The sequence below is a fragment of the Hemicordylus capensis genome, chromosome 6 (assembly GCF_027244095.1).
Source record: "Hemicordylus capensis ecotype Gifberg chromosome 6, rHemCap1.1.pri, whole genome shotgun sequence".
NCBI lineage: Eukaryota > Metazoa > Chordata > Lepidosauria > Squamata > Cordylidae > Hemicordylus > Hemicordylus capensis.
The window spans coordinates 49,654,900-49,677,896 of record NC_069662.1 but is presented as its reverse complement, the minus strand read 5'-3'; the positions used below and the strand labels follow the sequence as shown (position 1 = coordinate 49,677,896).

The window sequence follows — 22,997 nt, the reverse complement described above, 5'->3', positions numbered from 1 at the left end:
CACAATCTTTCCTTTATGGCTATCATACTGCCTCTGCTGTATGATGATGGTAATCTCCCAAGCTACACAAGCAGTCTACAAACAGGGTGCTTGCTATAAAATAAAGTGCAAAGAAGCTAGACAAAGTGTTTTCTTCAGGAGAGCATTACCACTCGCAGAGGAATGACAAAGGCCTTAATGTTTAGGCTCATAGGCTCCCTTTTCAGCAGAGCTGCAGAACCTCTGGGGTAATTCAGACTAGAAGACATATAGAACAAAAGTTACACAATTGTACACACAGAAGTGTTTTTAAAATACAGAAATACAATATTATAAATACAATATTAACTCTTGCCAACTACTGGTCAAGCCTCATGCATCTTATCTTTGGTAAATTCAAGGCTCATTAAATGTGACTCCTTTAGAGCTATGGAACTTACAAACCACCAAATACTGCAATACTGGAAGGAAGAGTTCCCCCCCATCAGCCCAAGAATGGGTTAAAAAAACTTCACTCAATGCACTGGAAGTATTCCATTGTGGTCAAAAAGAAGAAACCTATCAAGTGTCACTGGTACATACACTATAATATTAGAATTTAGTTACCACATCTATGATCGTGCTTTCCAATTATGCGGTTATACCCTCCCCTTCACCTTCCACCTTGTTTTCCACCTCTTTTCTGTATAATATTAGCTGATTGTGTTTCTGGAAAGATCTACTGGCAAATTTACAATAATAATGCCCTATAAAGGTAAAGTGTACTGTCAAGTTGATTTTGACTCCTGGCACCCACAGAGCCCTGTGGTTTTCTTTGGTAGAATACAGGAGAGGTTTACCATTGCCTCAGGAGGTGGTGACAGCCAACAACCTGGATGGCTTTAAGAGGGGTTTGGATGACTTCATGGAGGAGAGGTCTATCAATGGCTACTAGTTGGAGGGCTGTGGGCCACCTCCAGCCTCAAAGGCAGGATGCCTCTGAGTACCAGTTGCAGGGGAGTAATGGCAGGACAGAGAGCACGCCCTCAACTCCTGTCTGTGGCTTCCAGCGGCATCTGGTGAGCCACTGTGCGAAACAGGATGCTGGACTAGATGGGCCTTGGGCCTGATCCAGCAGGGCTGTTCTTATGTTCTTATTTCTCCATATCAACATCATCAGGAGGTATTCCCTAAATGATTGCCTGGAGGCAGTGATGGGTTGGATTAGGGATAACAAGCTGAGACTGAATCCAGATAAGAAGGAGGTACTTATCGTGCGGGGTTGGAACTCAGGAGACCATTTTTATCTGCTGATTCTGTATAGGGTTACACTTCCCCAGAAGGTATGTGGTCTGGGAGTGTTTCTGGATACAAACTTCTCCCTGGTGTCTCAAATTGAGACAGTTGCCAGAGGTTTTTTCTATCAGCTTTGGTTGATACACCAGCTGCGTCCATTTCTTGAGATAAACTGTCTCAGAACAGTAATACACATGTGAATAAGCTCCAGACTTTATCACTGCAATGCATTCTATGTGGGGCTGCCTTTCTACACAGTCTGGAAACTGCAGTTGGTACAAAATGCGGCAGCAGGTTGGTCTCTGCTTCATCTTGAAAAGAACTATATTAAAAGAACTATACCAGCTACCAATAGGTTTCTGGGCAAAATACAAGGTATTGGTTATAATATATAAAGTCCTAAACAGCTTAGGTCCTGGGTATTTAAAGGAACGTCTTCTTCACTATGAACCCCATCGTCCATTGAGATCTTCTGGAGAGGTTCCTCTGCGGTTGCCACCAGCATGTCTGGTGGCTACACGGGGACAGGCCTTCTCTGTTGCTGCCCCAAGACTCTGGAATGTGCTCCATTCCATTAAATTCTCAATTGACTATTGTAGTTCATACTCAGAGGAATTACCCAAAGAAGGGATGGCTCAATCAAGATTGTAGATCTAAGAAACAAGCCCTAAGGTAACTCCAGAGGAGAGTTAAGGAGCATAGGTCAGATTTTTTCAACTCAGTTTCTGAATTGTATTTTCAATACAATTTCCCTCCCAATATAAACAGTTGCTAAGATCTAAGAAGCTTACCTATAATAACGATCAATGGAGAGAGCTTGGTCTCAGCATAACCCACCCTCCCACCCACCCCCATGAGAGGAAATTATGGCAACTGGTGGCAAATGGCACTGATTGTATAACACCAAGCCTGATGCATATATTTTGGCAGAGGACTGGTTTCAACATTTCTCTGCTATTTATGGCTGTCCTCAGAATGAGCCAACAACAGAACATATAGATACTGATATATTACCAGGGTGGCTAGCTGTTATGGAACTAGAGTGTAAGCAGCTGATCACTATCTTGACCCCTGGGAAAGCTCCCGGAGAGGACATGGTGCCCCCGAGGTATATAAGCTGAATGCTCATTCATGAGCCCCTATTTTGGCTAGATGCTTTTCAGAAATTGATAAGATTTGTGTTATAATTGGAAACAAAGCATTATATAGCCAATCTTCAAAAAAGGTAATAGGCAGGAACCTTCTAATTATTGCCCAATTAGTATTCTAGACATTTCCTCTAAGCTATACTCTCGACATCTTTGAATAAGCTGGAGGATTGGGAGGAATCAATAAAGCCTTTCTATCTAGAGCAGGCAGGATTTCGTAAAGGACATAGCACGACAGCTCACTGTGCTACCCTGAAGGTCCCAATGCATAAAAAGACCAACCACAACAACTTTATGTTGCATTTATTGGCCTTTTGTCAACTTTCGATTAGATTGACATGACTTTAGGATAAACTTGAGAAGACTGATATCAATAGGCAACTCCTTAGGTTACTAATTGAATTATATTCTCACATCAAGGCCAGGGTGAGAGTGGGCTGACAAGGGTCTTTATCTGATTCCATTCCATTGGAGGGGGTGTTAAACATGGCTGTCTACTGGTCCCCCTTTTATTTAATTTTTATATTAACGACATTGTATTGGCTATGGAATCGCAATATTTCTTTTCTCCTTCACTTAGTGGGTATAAGATGTATTAGAAGATGCTCCCCTGAAGGGTCTGTGAAGTTCCTTTTTTCCAGAAGACATGGCCTTCTTTTTGTCCCTGGTTTTGACAAGGACAGGATCTAATGATATGTCAATTATCAAGTTGCCAATTTTGCCTTGCTTTCTTTTAAACTTAGAAAGAAATTTACATCAACTATGATTTGTTCTAAATGGTAGCATTGGTTTTAGCTTAACTAATATTCTATATCTGCAGAAGTAACTTTATGGTGCACTATTTTGTTTTAATGTTTTTCACTTATATTACTTTATGTTACAACCAGTGCTTATAACAAACTTATTATTACTTATTTACCCGGCTAAAATAAGAGCTTCCCCATCTCTGACAACTTTTAACAAGTCTCTAAAGACACATTAATTCACACAAGCATTTAAACTAGACTTGTGGTTTTAAATTGTTTTAAGGTTTTAATTTGTTTTATATTGCTGTAAACCCCCCAGAGACGGAAGTTTGGGGCAGTGTACAAATGTAACTGAGTGACTGATTGGTTGATAGATAAAGGCCAATGCACCCAGGATAGTTAAGCAAGGAAGTGGCCCTGGAGAAAAGAAACAGCCCAGATTACACAGATCTACCATGTTGTGCTATCTTTAGCATGTAAAACAATATGCATGTTGTATCTGAAACCATTTTGCTGCTACTACAGCACGAGCTAAAACCGAAACAAATAGCAAGAAGACAGGGCAGTTATTAGAAGTCAGTCAACAGTCAACTCTAAAGTTACAGGTAACAATTATGGAGATACAGAAGAAACTGTCCAGAATTGTACATGCCAAAGATGGAGAAGATAAGTGTTGAAATGGCAACAGCATAAGTTTTCAAGATGCTCAAAACTCTTCTTCTTCCAATGACTCTTATACCTACTTGAAAAGGAAAAAAAGCATGTTCTCTGCAAAGGCTGGCTGGCATAACTTACCAGCACAGCTGGTCCAATAAAAGGCATCAGCAAATTTTGGATCCTTGTCCAGTTACTTTACACCCAATGCAGGAGCAAGTGCAACCAATGACAGCTCCTCAGCACATGCATGTACAGGATATATACAGCTGAACACATAACCACCACATGCACATAATGTTTTTAGGATATGCCTTTAAACCAGAATGTGCAACAATCTTCAACATTTCTAGAGGGAGTATATGGAGGCAGAGGGTAGGAGAGAGACTCATTCTAGAGAACAAAAATAAAAACTGGCTGAAACTCAGGAGGGGAATACTCCATTTGAATGCTTTCTTCTAGCTCATGAATGTAATCTTGGGCATGTAACTTCCCCTTGGCTTTCTCAGTTTCATGATCTACCATTGCAGAATAGAAACACTTTCCTATCTTATTCACAACCAAGCCTGGAAAAATATTTTTAATTTCTAGGCGGTGGCAGCAAATTCCTATGAACCCAGGCCACCTGGAATTATACCAGCCTTGCTTATGCCACAGAAATGATTTATATCTCTGAGGAAAAACACATCTCCCCTTCCATATATTGAGCAGGATTCTTAAGCACAGTATAGAATTTCCCATCCTTATTTTGCTACGGTGCTTAAAATTATCCTTTTGTTGCATTTGAGAACACACTTTAAAAGAACCAGTGAGAGGGAGCACCAGTTACCCCTCCTTCAACCTAAAAAAAGGCATACAGCTAAAGAAGGTTTAAATAGCAAGTCAAAAAGAACAATGAAGAAGGTTTTCCTCATGGATTTACAAAAGTAATTAAATTGCCTCCAATAGTTACAACCCTTTCCCCCACCTAAACACAAAGGTTATCCCCTCTTCAAAGATAGGGAAAAGCATCCAAAACTCCAACATTAATTTAAGCTCAAGCAATGCAAAGCCTTTATTCTTCCTTTCCTAGAAATATGGTGCAGGCCTTTGCCTGTAGTAACTGAAGGGCAAGAACCATTGTTTGAGCTTTTATTAGCTCAGCAATATGAAGCATCTGTGTTCAAAATTTAAAGGGCTTGAAATGTTCAGTCATTCCTGGGCTGCAATTGGCTGACAGTGAATGTCTGTGTTATACTCCCCTCAGAGCATATTCTCCCTAGAGACACTTTAGAGTCAGCCTCCATTACAGAGCTGGGGCGGGGGGGGGGGAAAGAGAGCGGGGGGGAGCATGGCAGGGGGGAGCAGCAATCTTTCTCTCATACAATCTACATTGTCTTCTGCATTCAATTTTTGTTCCTTCAGAAAATCTTCTAATTTACTTGCTCACTGTCAAATCTGTATTCATATGGTGAACATAGCAGCTCCTCCTATAAGAGATATGGCATAGTCCACAAATCCTAGATCCAGCCATTTAGTTTCATCCTTCTTGCCCTAATCTAGGCCACACATATCAAACACACACAGCAGCTGTATCTGCTTACATGCTTCAAAGGCACAGAGGCCTTAAAAATAACTTCCAAAGGTAAGCACAGCATGCTTTGAAAAAATCAGGAAATGAAATAAAATTCCCCAATATTGCAATTATTTCAAAACCAAATGATTACAGAATTATATAAAGGAATGTCCTAATACTCATTTTCAAGGGCCAAGTGGCCCTTGTACATACTCTGTTCTGATTCTAAAGCATTTGGAAATTAAGATATGCTTAGACCAGACCTTGTCAAATTTTGTTTGGATCTAGGAACCAGCCCAAAGATTCTGGAGCCAGACTCATTTTTCAGTTTCAGGGTTTCAGATTTCTCCTCTATGACTAATGAATGACAGGAATTTACTTCAAACACAAATTCTTAACAGTACGGTCTCTTGGATTTCAGTGCCTCCTAGCCCCGCTCCCCATCCAGACAGCCCTATCTCTAGGCACCACAATTAAATTTCTAGGCACAATGACAAGCTGATACCTGGGGTACGTTGAGCCCCAATTAAACAAAAATCCCCTTTCTATGCCAAAGTCACAATACTGAGAACAGTATTTCTACCTAATTCTAACACAACCTGAACTGAAAAGCAGGCTGCCCTTGCAAAGGACTATTGTGAAAGAGGACAAGAAGTAGCATCAAAACTGAAGAGACAGTATTACATACAAGAAACAAGCCCCAAAATACACTGAAAGTCTCATTTTAAAATTGCAAAAGGCCCATAACAAAGACCTGTAAAACATAGTAAGTGCCCCCTTATAATATCTCCATCTATTTTTAAGGATACAGACGATGTTCCCCTTTCCTGAAGTAGATACAAAGGGGAAAGGGGAAATCATTGATTGGTCTCATCAAGAATGCCAAGGAAAAGAGATTGGCAAGAGGGAAGAAGTGTGCTCTCCTAAAATGGACAAAAAAATCTTCTTATTTTAGTATTATTATTATTATTTATTATTATTATTACATTTTATATCTGCTTTTCCTCCAAGGAGCCCAAAATGGTGTACTACGTACTTAAGTTTCTCCTCACAACAACCCTGTGAAGTAGGTTAGGCTGAGAGAGAAGTGACTGGCCCAAAGTCACCCAGTTAGTATCATGGCTGAATGGAGATTTGAACTCGGGTCTCCCCAGTCCTGATCCAGCACTCTAGCCACTACACCACGCTGGCTTCTGTTGGAGGTTCCTCTAACGAGTGTATAAAATTTCACAGAGAGCCAGAATGACCATGATATACCAGGCTGCTATTCAAGCTCACTGCCAAACAGGAATACCAAAAATGCCACACATAAGGTACTGTCTGTTGGACTTTCTTGAAAACCTTTTCTTCTCTGCTTTGGAATAGGAGAGGCTGGAATTGAGTTAAATCTCAGCCTTCTTCAGACATTATGCAATCATATATGCTGTACATGGTGGGTCACTGTGTGAAACACAATAATGGACTAGATGGGTGTTGGGCCTGATCCAGCAGGGCTGTTCTTATCATTAGAATTCCATATAGTACTGGCAAGCCCCAGCCCCTATACTCCTTAACCATGACTACGCCCCATTCCCGATCATGGGAAGGACCTCTCCCTGGGTACAATGTTAGCCTCTGCAGAGAAATGCTGTATCTGCAGAGAGAAGCAAGAGTGGTTAAGAAGCATGTTGGCCAGCACTTCTGTTGGCATTGTAACCATGCACAACATACACAATTACTTAATGCCCAAAGAGTGAGGGTGGAGAGAGAAAATGAGTATTTCAAAGCCTGGAAATCATAACTCTTTGCCAATTGTTGTTATTCTGGAATCCCAGACTGGACAAGAGCTGTTTTTCAAGGACTAAATTTCTCACTCCCAAATCACTGAGAAAATAACACTGGTCTTACCTGGGAAGGGTTATTTTCCCCTGTGTCTGGAGCTCATCATTCTGGGTTAAGTAAGGAGCATGCTCAGAAAACAGGAGATGTCATTGTAGTTTCAACTTCCTGCCACTGGGAGGCGGCTAGACCCCAGTTACAGGAGTGTAGTAAGGAGTGGCAGTAATAAGTACAGGAGAGAGCTTTCTAGAAAACTTGTGAACACACAGACAGAAGCAACTCAGGAAAGGTAAGAACAGAGAGGTTAGGTAGGCAGAATGGCAAACATATATACAAAGGTAGACCGATTGAAAGAAAACTAGCAACTAGGAGCCCCAAAGAGCCAACTCCATCCCAAACAATCAACTTGAGTACCATCCCACAGTTATAAGATAAATAACATCCACATACATACGGGCGGGCATGATGAGCTCCAGACACAGGGGAAAAGAACGCTTTACAGGTAAGACCAATGTTCCTTTCCCCCCTGTGCTGGAGCTCATCGTTCTGGGATATGCCCAAGCAGACTAAATGTGGGAGGAAGATGTATTTAAATGACTTGCTGGAGCACTCGCCATCCGAAAGCCACCTGTGGTGTGTGGAAGGAGAAGATTTTATAATGTCTAATGAAGGGAATGACAGATAACCATGTAGTGGCCTTGCAAATGAGACAACGGTGCTTGTACGGAGAAGGCCGCTGAGGTTGCAGTCTTGCGAGTAGATGATGGTTGTTGTTGTGGTGGTGAGTGGGCCATAATCCTCCCTGGGAGTGGGAGATTAAGGGCCTTGTAAGTAATGTCGATGCACTCCTTTAGCCAACGAGCCAATGTTGTTTTAGAAACTTTAAGACCCAGGAACGTGGGTTGAAAGGACATGCATGAAGAGGGAGTCCAGATTTGTGAAATTCTGCAGTGCGACTAGGGTAGGTGTGCAGAGCCCTGCATACATCTAATTTATGCCAGGCTTTCTCCTTCCTATGGACTGAGCTTAGGGCAGAAGGAGGGGAGGACAATGTCCTTGGAGCAGTGGAAGGTCGAGTTAATTTTGGGAATGAATGTGGGATCTAGAGCCCCAAACTCCAAGATCCTGTGGGCCGATGCGATGGCCATGAGGAATAGGACTGTGTTGGAATGACGTCTGAGGTCAATGGTAGACAGGGGTTCAAAGGGGGGTTAGGTTAGTGCATTTAAAACCTTATTCAGCTTCCAGGAAAGGAAGCACTGGACAGGGGGAGGTGCAAGGTTAGTGGCTCCTGTAAAGGAACAAGAGATGTGGGAGTGAAGAGATAACCCAGGTTCGGATTATGTCTAGTGCGCAAGCCAGAACCGAAGCCTGTCATCTAAGAGTGCTGGGTCAAAGGTGAAGGGCTAGGATTGCTTGAAGAAATGCGTATACATCTGGTACTCCTGCACTGAGTGGGTTTAACTGATTTTCCGGCTAGCACATCTTGAGAATGCTGCCCATATAGCTTGATAAATCTGTTGTGTGGAAGGCCAGCGGGATGCTAGGATGGTATCTTGAACCTGCACCGAGTAACCTTTGGCACTAGTCTGGCGTGCTGAACATCCAGGCTGAGTTGGAGCCACCCTGACTCTGGATAGAAAATAGGTCCCTGAGAGATCAGGTCTCTGCAAACTGAGAGGCGCCAATAGAAGCCTTGTGGATAGGTTGGCAAAGTCAGGAGAACCATGGTCTCCTGGGCCAGTGAGGAGCCTCTAGAATCAGTTGGGCCTGTTCTTTAACTAGCTTATGTCCTTTCTCATGATGGCCGTTGGTGGAAATGCAAAGAGGAAACTCCATGGCCAGCTGGCGGTAGGAGCATCAATGGTTTCTGCTGCTGGAGAGTGGTACCATAAGAAGAAGCGTGGAAATTGTTGATTTTGGGGAGATGCAAAAGAGGTCCACAATCAGTATGCCTAGGTGCACTGTGATGAGATGGAAAACCTCCAGTTGGAGGGTCCATTCCGCCGGGTCTAATGTCATTCGGCTGAGCCAGTCAGCTTGGTCATTCTCTATCCTGCTTAAGTGTTCCAAGGTGATCAATAGCAAGTGCACTTCTGCCCACGGAAAAAGCAGGTCTGTTTCTGCCATCAGCATCCGTGACCTTGTGCTCCGTAGCGGTTTATGTGGGCTTTTGTGGTGATGTTGTCCATTCTGAGGATTACATGTCGACCCTGTAGAAAATATTGGAATTCCAACAGTGCAAGTCTTGCCACCTTGATTTCTAAGTAGTTTATACTTTTGCTTGTGTCTGCATGACCATGATCCCTGAGCCGGAATGCCTAAGCAGTGTGTGCCCCATCCCTTCAGACTGGCATCCGTGGTTACAGTGATCCGTTGTGGGGTAGTCAATGGGAGGCCGTTGTTCATGGCCGGAGACATCCACCACCTCAAGGACCAACGCACCTTCCTGAGGAGAGCAATTTGTTTGTGAGAGCCCACCATGATGTTGCCTTGACATGGTAAAAGGAGCCACTGTAGGGGACAGGAGTGCCATCTGGACCAGGGTGTGCACTCCATGCACGCCACCATGGATCCCAGGATTTGTGCAAGGAGCATGAGGTCTGCCGTAGGGGATTGTAGGAATGAGCGAAGAAATGATGCTAGTTTGTCCTTGTGCTCCTCGGGCAGGGAAACTGAGTCCTGGGCTGTGTTGAAAACTGCTCCTAGGTGTTGAAGTGTTTTGCTCAGGCTGTAGGTGACTTTTGTCCTTGTTTACTATGCACCCGCGATCCCTGAGGCACTGGAGTGCGCGGTGGACTGCCATCTTGGCTTGCTGGAGGAACGAAGCCCAGATGAGATTGTCGAGGGATAGGTAAATGTGCACCCCCCTGCAGGCGAAGGTGTGCAATTAGAGTGACCATGATCTTCATGAAGACCCTGGGCACTGATGAGAGGCCGAAGAGAAGGGCTCTGTATTGAAAACATTGTCCATTGTAGGCAAATTGCAGATATTTCCTGTGTTGGGGGCAGATGGGGACATGTAGGTACGCCTCTACTGATACCAGGAAGTCCTGAGGTCAAATAGCCTCCTTGATCGAGGGTAGGGACTCCATCCTGAACTTTTTCTTCCTGACAAACCTGTTCAGCTGCTAGAGGTCCAAAACCACGCTCCAAGGTGTGTCCTTTTTTGGGACCAGAATTAGTAGTGAGTAGACTCTGTAGCATTCTTCTGTGGAGGATACTTGCTCGATCGCCTGAATCTGAAGATGATGACGTATGGCCTCATTCATCAGTTGATATTTGAGCAGTCTGTTGGATTGTGGGGAAACCATGAAGGAATCTGGAGGGGTGGTCATGAATTCTATGGAGTAACCAAGGGATATTGTGTCTAGCACCGAAGATCAGTGCTAGAGCAGGTGGGGGTGAATAGGAGTAGCCTGCACCCAACCTGCCAGGCGTCATTGCTTTCTGCTATGTTGCAAGTTGGAGGAGGGTCCTGCGGACCCTTGAGACCTACCTTGGCCTCTGAAACGTCTCCTCTGAGGACAACAGGTACCTCTGAAGCTGGTCATGCGAAATTCCCTCACATGGGAGGGGAGCGGAGCTTGGTATGGCCTGAAGGGGTGAAAGGAAGAAGAGGAGGGCATCGGGGGAGAACAGGGGTGTTCTGGAGGTGAGGAGGAATCAGAGGAGGAGCCATGTTGAATTTTTCTTTTACATTTGGCCCTTAATTTTTGTTGTAAGAAAAGGCCACATTCAGAAAGTGGAATGGCTTCCTCCTTGGGCTGGAGTTGGGGGAGGAAGAAGACAACTGCTTTCTGGGAGCTCTAGGTATTATGGGTGCAGCGGGTGCTCCTGGGTCTTGTGGTGGCAACATAGGTGGTAAATTTAAAGCATTGCACAAGGCTGAACCACCCTCCCCCATAAATTCCCTCAGCCAATCAGCCACATTGGGTGGAATAGTCAGGACCGGCCCTGGAGATGGGTTCTCCAGGTATTGGCTGGCTGCCACGTGGACCTGCTGCTGGAGTATCCAAGGGTGTTTTTGAAAGAGCCTTTGGGGTGTTTTTTTGGGGGGGGGTAGTACATCTGCATAAATCTTGAATAATTAGGTGTTCACTAAGACACAGGGCAGAAGGCGTTTTTTCCCCTTATTCTTTTTTGGAGGAGTCACATCCTCTCAAAAGCGCTTTGCCTTTTTTAGTGGCTTTGCACGGAATTGTGGCCGCTATGGGCGTTTTTGCCATCTCCATGAAGGGAGTGGGACCTGGCAGAGCGGGAGAAAGCAATTTTGCCCTAACAGGGTATGCTATAATCGGCTGTGTAGCCAAGGTGGGCCCTTCAGAAAGGTAACCCCCCAAAAGGTCCTCAGCTCGTGTTCACTCCATAAAAGGAGGAAAGGAAAACTGAAAGTAAAGCAACTCAAAACTATGCCGAATTGGTCTGATTAAAACAGAAAACGTTTTGCATGTGCAATAATAAGGGCCTACATCACTCCTTCCCACCCTTGCACAATTTAAATAAAAAACAGGACAAAAAAGAAGCAAGGGAAGAGTTAAAAAATAGAAACCAGAAGGCGTAATAAGCAGGAGCTCTCTCCATGTACAGTATTCCGAGTGGGGACAGGACTGGAACCGGGGTCTAGCCGCCTCCAGCTGGCAGGAAGATAAAACTACAGTGACATCAAGTCCTGTCTTCTGAACATGCTCTGTACTTAACCCAGAATGATGAACTCCACTACAAGGGGGGAAATATTGGCTTATTTTATACCACCACACTTGCTTCCCCTTTTTCTTGTGCAGATTGTATGTCCAGGGTCCACAAATTTAGGATTAGTTCACTAGCCAGCCATAATTTGTGCTCGCCACCAACCTCCCCTTATCCCCCACATAAGCAGAGGGCTTATGAGAGAAGCGTGTATTCTCTCTTTGGACTGAGATATGAAGAGGTTAAGAAACAGTGGAAGTCCTCTCATACTGCTCAAAAGACATTCCTGCTGTTTCTTACCTTCTCAAAAATGGCATTAGAAATGAAATTTCTGCAGAGTAAATCTGTGTGGTGCTGGGTGTCCTACTCGCTGGAGGGCTGGAGACACTCATCCCTGGTGAGCTGCACAAGTGAATTTGTGGATGCCCGTATATATCTGATGTAGCCAGAAGAAATTATCAAGTCAACATGGAAAATATGTAACCAACAAGCTTGAAACACTGATTGTGTAATTCTGTTCCTGATTTGCCAACAAGGAAGGTCTCCCAAACTGCAATTTGCTGGAGTACAGTTTGGGTACAGATTAGAGTACAGATTAGTACATACACTAATCTTCCACCCCACATCAAGTCCAGATATCTGCCAGCACATAACCCCTACAAGGCTAGATGATTGCGGACTACCAGCAAAAATGGCATCAGAACTATATTTAGACACTTTCAGAGATATGCAAAATGTGTTTCATACAATTTAGTTACTAACATAATCGACTGATACAATACAAGTCAGACTGGGTAGTTTCAAAGCTGTAACTAATGTTTTCAGATTACTATAGCCCCCTTCTCATGTTCTGTCCACATACTGAATTAACAGATGGAGGGAGAGCACAATTGTGGCCAGTGGTCCTATCCCCCAGCTTCATAAAGAGCCAATTCTCATTTTCAGCTGGAGGTTGCGGGGGCAGAATCAACAGGCATGGGCCTCACTCCAAGCACTGACCGAATGTGTGGATGGAACATGAGAAGGGGGTTTATACTTCGGAAATAGATACATCTATAAACAGCAATTTAGGCCTTCTAAAATTAGTATAATTTTAATGCCTTCCTTTAAATAATTTTTAAAAAAGGAAGGGAAGGGAAGCAAATGCTTCTGAAATGTCATGTTAAACTAGTTACAATTATTTTCCAAACATCATGAAAACATTTCATTTAAAAAGATCCTTCTTTTGAAAAAGAGCTAGCAACTACTTCACTGGAGTAATGATACAAAGGATTCAAAGATAGTTCCACAACCCCCACATAGAAATGAAAAGATTTAAGTAACTAGTTGGACCACTAAAGTACTGCAAGCTTTCAAAGCTCAATGTTTCCTCTTAAGTAAAAGAAAAAACCTTTACTTCTCTAAGTTCAGATGCTGACACCCAGAAATGCTCAGACTGAGATCTACATCTGGACTGCAGATTTCATTTAAGTAGCAACTGACATCCAGACTAACAGGTCTGGTCACTAGACCTTTGGGAACACATTTTCAGGAGGCACAGTGGGCTGCAGCAGGAAGGGGAGACTAGAAAAGTCGCCCCTTCCTTGTTGCACACATGGAAAGTTTTTCAACATGCAGAACAGTCTGGAGAACTCTAAGGGAGAATGACAGGTTGCTTACCTGTAACTTGGGTTCTTCTAGTGCTCATTTGTGCTCTTACACAAATGGGCTTTGCGCCTGTGCAGAGAGACCACGTTGGAGCTTCCAAGCTATATTTTAACTTTTGGCAGTAACCCCACCCCCTCGGTATATAAGCGGCTGCGTGGGCTTCCCTCTCCAGTCTTCTGAGTCTGCAAATCTGAGAGAGACTAGCAGAAAAGACATAAGAGAGGGATGGGTGGGTGTGTAGGAGCACAGATGACTACTAGAAGAAGCCAAGTTACAGGTAAGCAACCAGTTGTTCTTCAACGTGGTCTCTGTGCTTTACACGAAGGCGAAGATGGATTGTAACACTGCCGTGTCTTTTCTGGCTTGGACATCAAGGGCGTAGTGCTGCACAAAGGAGTGTTTCGAAGCCCACGTAGCCACTTGGCAGATGACTTCCAAGGGAATGGAGCTGTCGAAGGCAGTAGAAGCCGCGACCGCCCCCGTTGAGTGAGCTTTGATAGAAGGTGGGAGAGGCTTCTTAGCGAGTTAGTACACTAAAGAGATCATTAGAGGTATAGAGAGATGGGTTTGTGACCGGCGTGTTGACCGCACGGTGACTTGCCTGCCTGGTGTGAAGGTTGCGGACATCACGCAGCATCTGGACAGGCTCCTAGGCAGTGCTGGGGAAGAGACAGCTGTCATGGTGCATGTTGGCATTAACGATGTGGGGAAATGTAGTTGGGAGGTCCTGGAAGCCAAATTTAGGCTGATAGGTAGTGTATTGAAGTCCAGGACCCCCAAGGTAGCATTCTCAGAAATGCTACCTGTTCCACGCGCAGGTACAGTGAGACAGGCACAGCTGAGGGGTTTCAATGCGTGGATGAGACGTTGGTGCCAGGAGGAGAGGTTTAGATTTGTTAGGCACTGGGACACATTTTGGGGCAAGCAACTCCTGTACAAAAGGGATGGGCTGCACTTGAACCAAGATGGAACCAGACTGCTGGCGCTTAAAATCAAAAAGGTTGCAGAGCAGCTTTTAAAATGACACCTGGGAAACAGCTGAGGGAAGCTGGACAGTAGCCCATTTGGCAAAAGCCATCCCTTAAAGTGCGAGGGTGCAAAGAATTCAGATAAAACAGAAGGGACAATACAGAACCGCATAAAGAGCAGACAGGAGCCTGTGCCAGCAGGTCAAAGAGTCATAAGAATAGCATACTTCAGGGGAGAGATTCAGAGTATAGGTGCTTATATGCCAATGCCAGAAGCCTCCAAGCCAAGATGGGTGAGCTGGAGTGCTTGGTTACTAACGCAGAAATAGATATAGTGGGCATAACAGAAACATGGTGGAATAGTGAGAACCAGTGGGACACAGTCATCCCTGGGTATAAACTCTACAGAAAGGACAGGGGGGGCACACTGGAAGTGGAGTAGCACTGTATGTTAAAGAAGGGATAGAGTCTAACAAGCTTGAAAACCTAGGTGGACTGGAGTCCTCCACAGAAACCCTGTGGGTGACTATACAAGGCAGGAAAGGGAACGTGCTACTGGGGGTGTGCTATCGCCCTCCGGAACAAAACGCCGACAGTGACTGGGAATTGCAGGAAGAAATCAGGGAGGCGTCAAGGAGAGGTAGGGCTGTAATTATGGGTGACTTCAATTACCCACACATAGACTGGGTAAATTCACAGTCAGGTCAGGCCAAAGAGGTCAAATTTCTAGATACGCTAAATGACTGTGCCTTAGAACAGTTGGTCATGGAACCGACCAGAGAGAAGGCGACCTTGGACCTAATTCTGAGTGACACCCAGGACCTGGCGCGTGACGTCAGTGTCATCGACCCTTTAGGGAACAGTGACCACAGTGCCATCAAATTCAGCATACATGCGGGGAGAGAATCACCAAGGATGTCTAACACGGCCATTTTGAATTTCAGAAGAGGAAACTTCTCCAAAATGAGGAGTATGGTGAAAAGAAAGCTGAAAGGGAAATCCAGGAGAGTCACTTCGCTCCAGAGTGCATGGAGTTTACTCAAAACCACAATACTAGAAGCCCAGTTAGACTGTATACCCAAAAGGAGGAAAGATACCACTAAGTCCAGGAGGATGCCAGCATGGGTAACAGGTACTGTCAAACAAGCCATAAAAGGGAAGAAGACTTCCTTCAAAATTGGAAGGCCTGTCCAAATGAAGAGAACAGAAAGGAACACAAACTCTGGCAAAAGAAATGCAAGGTGACAATAAGGGAGGCAAAAAGAGAGTTTGAGGAACATTTAGCCAAAAGTATCAAGGGGAATAACAAAAACTTCTTTAAGTACATCAGAAGCAGGAAACCTGCCAGGGAGGCAGTTGGAACATTAGACAATGAGGGAGTGAAAGGGATTATTAAGGAGGATATGGAGGTTGCAGAGAAGCTGAATGAGTTCTTTGCATCTGTCTTCACAGCAGAGGATACTGAACATATACCTGTTCCTGAACCAGGCTTTTTAGGGATGGAGGCTAGAGAGCTGAGTCAGATAGTAGTGACAAGAGATGATGTACTAAACTGTCTGGAAAAACTGAAAGCTAACAAATCACCAGGGCCGGATAGCATCCATCCAAGAGTTCTCAAAGAACTCAAATGTGAAATCGCCGACCTCCTTGCTAAAATTTTCAACTTATCCCTGAAATCGGGCTCTGTACCAGAGGACTGGAGAGTAGCAAATGTAACACCGATTTTCAAAAAGGGAGCCAGGGGCGATCCGGGAAATCACAGGCTAGTTAGCCTAACATCCGTTCCAGGCAAATTGATGGAAAGCATCCTCAAGCATAAAATTGTAAAGCACCTAGAAGAACAGGCCCTGCTGGGAGTGAGCCAGCATGGCAAATCTTGCCTCACCAACCTTTTGGACTTCACCTTTCTTATGAGGCAAGACTACAACACCAGGGGCTTTTTAGCTTAGAAAAAAGACGACTGCGGGGAGACATGATAGAGGTCTATAAAATCATGCATGGTGTGGAGAAAGTGGAGAGAGAGAAATTATTTTCCCTCTCACACAACACTAGAACCAGGGGTCACTCCATGAAATTGATTGCCAGGAGGTCTAGGACCAACAAACCAAAGTACATTTTCACACAAGGCGTGATCCACTTGTGGAACTCTCTGCCACAGGATGTAGTGACAGCCAACAACCTGGATGGCTTTAAGAGGGGTTTGGATGACTTCATGGAGGAGAGGTCCATCAATGGCTATTAGTCGGAGGGCTGTGGCCCACCTCCAGTCTCAAAAGGCTGGATGGCTCTGAGAACCAGTTGCAGGGGAGTAATGGCAGGAGAGAGGGCACACCCTCAACTCCTGCCTGTGGCTTCCAGCAGCATCTGGTGGGCCACTGTGCGAAACAGGATGCTGGACTAGATGGGCCTTGGCCTGATCCAGCAGAGCTGTTCTTATGTTCTTATGAGATGGAGTGAACTACTCATCAAGAATAGTCTGGGCAGAGGCTTGCCTGCCTGTATTGGGTCCAGAATGAAGCATGAAGAGGGAGTTCGAGGAACGAAGAATGGAGGTCCAATCGATGTAGAAGGCGAGCGCCCTACGGACGTCAAGAGCGTGGAGGCGCCTTTCGGCATTAGTAGATGGTTCCGAGAACACAGGTAAGGAAATAGGTTGGGAACGGTGGAACAAGGTCATTACCTTGGGCAGGAAGGCAATGTTCGGTCGAAGAACATCCTTTTCTCTGTGGAAAACGAGGTAAGGAGGATCCACTCTAAGCACTCTGAGTTCACTGACCCGCCTGGCAGAAGTAATAGCCATGAGGAAGGCCACCTTACAGGATAGGAGATCTAAGGAGATCGTGGCCATAGGTTCAAAGGGAGAGTACAAAAAGGAGGAGAGCACCAAGGTCAGGTCCCAGGCTGGGGCCATAACAGGGGGATCCGCATAAAGGTGCGTAAGTCCCTTGAGGAAACGCTTGACTGTAGGGTGCTGGAACCACAATGGCACGGAAGGTGGGGAGTTAGCCACTATGGCCGCAAGATGTACCCATAAGGACGGTATTTTAAGTCCTGCCTCTTTGAGGGATAACAAATATGTACAAATATGCTCCACTGAGACAGACTGCAAAGGGATGCCCCTGGTAGTGAGGAAATTCTGAAATGGCGTCCATTTATAGGAATAGGATGCGACGGTAGCCGGTTTCCGAGATCCATTGACCATTCGTTGCAGATCTACAGGAAGGTCAGGATTATGAGCCAAGCCGCCAGGCTGAGGTGATGCAGATCCAGATCGAGGAGGTGACCACCTTGCAGGGAGAGGAGGTGAGGCTTGGGTGGAAGGTAGTGATAGCGGTTGTTGGAGAGGCGCAGGAGGTGGGGAAACCAGGGCCTCCTGGGCCACCCAAGGGCGATTAGAATGCAGTGTGGGTGGCCCTGGAAAATTTTCTGGAGGACCTGAGGCAGTAGGGGAATCAGAGGGAAGGCATAGGTCAGAAGACCTGTCCAGGACATGGCAAAGGTGTCCCCTTGGGAAATGTGAAGTAACGGGAGCGGAAACCCCGGAACTGCGGATTGTGAACCAGTTCTATTGCAGATTTGGAGAGTAGAGAGTCGACTTCTGCCAAGAGAGCCGGGGTAGGCGGAGTGAGTAGCGGAGGGTTGTATGGAGGGGTGGATGCAAATTCTATAGCATAACCGACCCTCATGATGGTCAGAGCCCAGGAGTCCGTGGTGATATTTTCCCAGGTGGGAATGAAAGGGGAGAGTCTGGTGCCCCAGTGGGGAAGAGGATGCGAGTCATTGTCTTTTGGCTTGGGGCTGAGATCCTTTGGATCGCTGCTGCAGTTTGGATCCGGCGAAGTGTGCACGCTTTCTGTAAGGCTGGTACCTGGCGGAACAAAAGGACTTGTCTTGAGATTGATAGTATTGATGCTTGGAGGAGTATGGTTGTTGCTACCATTTTTGCGGTTTATAAGGATGGGATGTGGACTGTTGAAAACCCATGGAACGGGCCGTGTTACAAAGTTTCTGTACTTTTTGAAGAGTATCATCTGTTTTCTCTCCGAATAGGGAGGAGCCATCAAAAGGGAGATCTTCCACCCTGGATCTAGCGTCGGGCATGAGGCCAGAGGATCGGAGCCAGGCGTGGTGATGGAGGGCGACAGAGGTCGGCATCACCTTAGCAGCCCCTTCCGTGGAGTGCCGAATTGCATGGAGCTCTTGTTTGGAGACATGCGTGGCCTCATGGAGGAAAACTTTGGTGGGGCCCTGCTATTCTTCAGGGAGATGGTCCAGAAAAGGGGCAATATGGTCCCAAAGAAAAGACTGATACCTGGCATAGTAGGCCTGGTAATTTGTAATTCTTGTTAATAGAGGCAGTAGAATACAAACGCCTTCCAAATGTATCCAATTTCTTTCCTTCCTTGTTGGGTGGGGTGGAGGAGGAATACCCCAGAATTTAGAGAGGGAAGACTCCACAACAATAGAATCGGTAGGTGGGTGTTGTTTCAGGAAGGAGGAGTCCTAATTTGTCGAGGTGTGAACCTTATAGAAGGAGACTAGCCCCTTTGATATTTGAAGAAGAGAGGAAGGCTGCCTTGGCCACCTTGATAATGGACAGGTTCAATGGGAGCGATACCGATGGACGGGCATCATCTTCGATCAGCTGGAACAGGGGGTCAGGTTCGGATTTATCCCCCTGAGAGAATTGGACTCCCAAGGAAGTTGCCATACGAGAGACAAAGTCTGTGTAAATTCGGAAATCTTCCGATGGAGAATTAGGCCTATGATCCAACAGAAGAGAAGGAGGCGAAGAGCCCAATGATATTCTGTCCGATAAGGATGATTCTGGGCCCTCCTCATCTGAGGACGAATCCGATGAGTCGGTCGAAACCGGAGGCGGAAGCGGCCGGATTCGGAACCGAGGAACTGGTCCGGAGTCCTGGGCGATAGTGGCCGTGGCTGCTTGTGCAGGTGAATTTCTAGGTGGAACCCGTGGTGGTAAGAGAGATGTAGTTCAGGGTGGAGGTGGAAGAGGAAGAGTGGTCGGTGGATTCAGGATCGAAGCCGAAGTCGAGTAAGCCGGTACTGAAGGGCGAGGAGATGCAGAACACCGAAGGGGCGGCTCCGCGGCAGTTGAGGCCCGATGGCGGTGGCGAACCTCCTGATGAGCAAAGAAATAGTCCGCCTCTTCCTCCTCTTGTCTGGCATAGCGCTCGTCCAGAGCAGCTTCGAGGTCTTGATTGGTCCAGCAGCACGGTTGCTCCGGAGGAAGTTCCTCGGGTTCAGAGTCATGCTCAGACTCGCATACAGGATCGTGAGGACTAGAGCCATAGACCAGATTGGTATCTAAAATAGTATCCGTTTGTAAAGTACAGGATCAAAGTTCGGTATCATGCGTCGACTTCTGCTCTTTTTTTGGCGGTTCCGAAGGAGCGCAATGGTCCTTCTTTCTCTTTTTGGCTGGCTGGACAGAGCATGGCTCAATCAGTGCCACCGTTGAGATCAACACTGCCACCGAACTCCTCAGTACCGACGTCGAAGCCCGAGCCACGGGATCGACCAGTATATTCGCCTTGGGAGTGGTCACCAAGACTCCCAGAGGGGTCGAAACGGGCTGTAAGCCACAGACTGCAGGACAGGCACTGGACGAGGCCTGCACAGTGGACAGTTTGTCCGAGCCCGTACCCTTGAACGCTTGTTCCCAAAGACAAGAACGAAGCCGAGAGGCCCGATTCTTGCGCGCCTAGTTGGTAAAAGCCGCACAGTGCAGACAAGAGCCAACTTTATGGGTTTCACCCAGGCAGAAAAGGCAGAGTTTGTGGCCATCGGTCGAAGGGATTTTAGATTTGCAGTGACCACACTGCTTGAAGTTTGTAGTCTTTGCCATAGGCCGAAGAAGGTACCGAAGAAAAGCGGAGGCAAAGAAGCCGTAGCACGCCGGGCCCTAAGGCCACGACGGGATAGAAAAGGAAACTTTGAGGGAAGGAAAGGTGGGGGGGGGGGGGGTAACCAGGGATAAAATAAAAATGCTAACCAAGGGGAGTACGGAACATAAGTATAGGGGGAAAGGTGATAAAGCAGTACTTAGCAAAGATCTAGCAAGGAGTTGCTCAGCGATCTGTCTTCGATCGCAGACGAAGAAAGACTGGAGAGAGAAGCCCATGCAAGCCGCCTATATACCGAGGGGGCAGGATTACTGCCAAAAGTTAAGAACTCTAGCTTGGAAGCTCCGACGTGGTCTTTCTGCTCAGGCGCAAAGCCCATTCATGTAAAGCACAGAGACCATGTCAAAGAACTGCTAGTTCTTGAGCTGAGTAACTTATAAAGGGCCAGAAAGTCACTTTAGAGTTGCTCATTTGCTGTCAAAAAGTGGCTCTTCATCCTGCTTTACACTGACACTGCCTTACTGATCTTGATTAGGTCAGGATGAGAGGCGGTCCTAGAAGCTATCTACGCTTGAAAGCTCAGTCACAATCTCTCCCACAAGTGAGCTACCTCTACTTCATTGGCACAAATGGCACTATTCTAGATCCACCACTTAAAAAAACAACTATGCACATAATCTTTGATTATTCTTCCACTCTACTCTCCACCTCCTCACTCAGAAGGCAGTACTGAGGTTTGGACAAAGTGGTCTTTCCTGAGTCAAGAACTTCATATTCAAGGCTTGCTGTTTTTCTATACTACAACAGTGTCAAAACCCACTACTTCTCTCCCATATTGCAACTTCTGGCCTTTCCTGCATAAACAGCTGTTGACTTCCCCATTTTTGTCTAATGTTACCAAAACCTGGAGTTTTCTGGCAATCCAGAATGAATAGCCCTTGGGCCTGGATTTTGAGCTGAAATATCAGTTTTACCATATTCCCACTGAGAAATCTCAGTCCTATTTTTAAAGATGTCAATGACAAAAGTAAAGGTGAACTAACCTGCCTACAAATGTGTTCTCAAAAAGGTTGAAAGTGAAGCATTTGACTATATACTATTAATCCTAAATTGAGTAGTCCTCATGTTCCAAACTTTGAACGCTCTGGAAAATGGACAAGAGGCAAATGAGGACTGAATTGGTGAAGGAAGCAGCTGTACCAGATGAAGAGCGCTCTAGAGAGACTCGTTTGAATAACAAACTTTTAAAAGGACACAAGTTGACACACAAGTATGAATGCTTCCACAAAAAGGCAGCACAAGAACAAAAGCAGTAAGTTACACATGCCTCAAAAAGTCTGTGTAGATGTCAGCTGCAGCACCAAGCACTTGCAAATGCTTTTGTTTTATTTATTATTATTATTATTATTATTATTATTATTATTATTATTATTATTATTATTATTATTAATTTTTTTTTTAACACAGTCAGACAGGTCTTATTGACTGGTTTGTTTTTATCCAGACATCGAGTCCGTCCCAAGGACCTGGGATGCCAGAATTTTATTGTCAATGTTGTCGCTGTTATAGATATCGTCGCAGAATATAGGCTGTTCCTAGTAAAGCTGCTTTTTGTAATTGGCTGATGGTGATTTCTGTGGCCCCTATGGTGCTGAGGTGCTCTTCAAGGTCTTTTGGAACTGCACCCAGGGTGCCAATTACCACTGGGATTATTTTGGTCTTTTTCTGCCACAGCCTTTCCATTTCAATTTGTAGATCTTTGTATTTGGTGATTTTTTTCTATTTCTTTTTCTTCTATTCTGCTATCCCCTGGTATTGCTATGTCGATTATTTTCACTTGTTTTTCTTTCTTCTTGACTACAGTTATATCTGGTGTATTGTGTGGCAGATGTTTGTCTGTTTGTAGTCAGAAGTCCCATAATATTTTTACATCTTCATTTTCTTCAACTTTTTCAATTTGATGGTCCCACCAATTTTTGGCTACAGGTAGCTTGTATTTTTTGCAGATGTTCCAGTGTATCATCCCTGCTACCTTGTCATGCCTTTGTTTGTAGTCAGTCTGTGCAATCTTTTTACAACAGCTGATTATGTGGTCCACGGTTTCATCTGCTTCTTTACAAAGGCGGCACTTGCTGTTTGTGGTTGAATAGTTTCGCATTATTGACCATTTGAAGTGCATCTTCTTCACTTTCCTTCATATATTCTTCAAGGCCTCTTTTCTCCTCCTCTACTGTTTAATGGACTTGCAGCATTCCTCTTCCACCTGAGCTGCGAGGGAGGTATAGCCTATCGACATCACTGAGGGGGTGCAGAGCATGATTGATGGTCATGATTTTCCTGGCAGTACAAATTCATTAAGGATTTTAATGTTAAGTACTACACATATACGTTTGTGCTGTGTCCAGATTGCTTACCCTCAAGAAGAAAGAGCAAAATGAGCAGAAAGAAAGGCTGAGATAGGCCAGAGGTAGGGGAGCAGGAGCTCCGCCGTAGCCCTCGGGATTAGAACTGGGGAGGGGTCTGCTCCCGCTACCTGCTGGGAATGAAGGCTGTTTCAGAGTCCTGTCTAGGAGCAAGGTTGGGAACACAACCTACTCTATAGGATGACTTCCTATACTGAAGCACACACAGTAGCAGAGGCACAAGGAAGC

At 45.4% G+C, this 22,997-nt stretch overlaps 1 protein-coding gene across 5 annotated transcripts in view; it reads right to left on the bottom strand.

Annotated features, from left to right (window-relative positions):
- The window catches only part of KANSL1 (KAT8 regulatory NSL complex subunit 1), a 232,729-nt gene that overhangs the window by 101,861 nt on the left and 107,871 nt on the right, over positions 1-22,997 (bottom strand). The gene's annotated exons all lie outside the window — the stretch shown is intronic.